Source organism: Mus pahari, chromosome 1, assembly GCF_900095145.1.
Source record: "Mus pahari chromosome 1, PAHARI_EIJ_v1.1, whole genome shotgun sequence".
In the NCBI taxonomy this organism is placed as follows: Eukaryota; Metazoa; Chordata; class Mammalia; order Rodentia; family Muridae; genus Mus; species Mus pahari.
This window is the reverse complement of record NC_034590.1, coordinates 52514848-52516227: the sequence shown is the minus strand read 5'-3', so window position 1 is coordinate 52516227 and position 1380 is coordinate 52514848. Positions and strand designations below refer to the sequence as shown.

Sequence of the window (1380 nt, the reverse complement as noted above, 5' to 3'; positions counted from 1 at the left end):
CTCACTCTGTAGACCAGGCTGGCCTCGAACTCAGAAATCTGCCTGCCTCTGCCTCCCGAGTGCTGGGATTAAAGGTGTGCGCCACCACACCCAGCTATCTTCCTCTCTTTCTGTTCCCTCCCCCTTCTCTGCCTCTAGCCCTTTCCAGGTCCCCGCTCTTCTCTCCTCCCCTCAAAAGAATTCTTCTTTATACTAGGCCTGTCTTATGGTGGGATTCCTCTGGAGGACACCGTGGCAGTGCCCACCAAGGTATTCCTGCTGCCACCTCAGTAATTATGCTGCAATTATATCACGTTATAATACATAACAATAAGCTATATCGATTTTCCCCTTTTCATTAAGTTTCTATTTATGCCTCTCTCTCCTTCCCTTTTTCTGTCTGGGGATAGAGGTGGACCCTTTTCAATCAGCCAAGTACTGTGCCACTAAGCTACTGAGTGCTGTTTTGTATGGTTTTTGTTTGTTTCTCATTGTCTTAATTTTTAAAAATGTATCTATTTAGCCTTTCCATACAATGTCTTGCTATGTAGCCCTGGCTATTCTAAATCTCACAGGTAAACAAAACTTGCCTAGCATGTGTGAGGTCTTGTGTTTGATTCTCAGCACCAAAATATAAATGCATGTATAACTTAGAAGAAAATCTTTCTTTACTACTATCTCCACCAGTCTGCCTCCAAACAAGAATAAGTTTGTTCCCTAGGGGGTGGGCATGGTGACGCACGCCTTTAATTCCAGCACTCGGGAGGCAGAGGCAGGCAGATTTCTGAGTTTGAGGCCAGCCTGGTCTACAGAGTGAGTTCCAGGACAGCCAGGACTATACAGAAAAACCCTGTCTTGAAAAAACAAAACAAAACAAAACAAAAAAGTTTGTTCCCTATAGATACAATATACATTTAGACATTGGCATACATAGAGGTCTGTTCCCCATTAGTGCTTGGCCCCATATTCACTAATCAATTGCTCTATTACTGAGCTATCCCGACCAAAACCAACTTTTTTTTTTTTTTTGATTCAATAAAGTTTTATTTTCCCAAATGTACAGCTGATTGAACCTGTTCATGCATCTTCACCAGCAGCTGGGGCGTCTCCACCCTTTGTGTTTCTGGTGTAAATTACTTGGGCTCTGTGCTTTGAAACCAGCTTGATAAGTCCTTTACTGAGGAGCTCCTGCAGGGCTGCCCTGGCCAAGGAACCTCGAATCTTCAGTCTCTCCGAGACCACAGCCGGAGTAATAAGCTTATAGTTGGGAACTTCCTTACAGAGCTTGTCGTATGTCGCTTTGTCAAACAGGACAAGATTGTTCAACTTGTCCCGAACTTTGCCTTTGGACCACTTCTTCTTCTTGGCCTTGCCGCCAGACTTATTGACTGGGTCTTTGTC

General features: G+C 44.2%; 1 pseudogene; it reads right to left on the bottom strand.

The window, feature by feature from the left end:
- Positions 1-993: 993 nt before the first annotated feature.
- On the bottom strand, positions 994-1377 carry LOC115063419 (annotated as a pseudogene).
- Between the last annotated feature and the right edge of the window lie 3 nt (positions 1378-1380).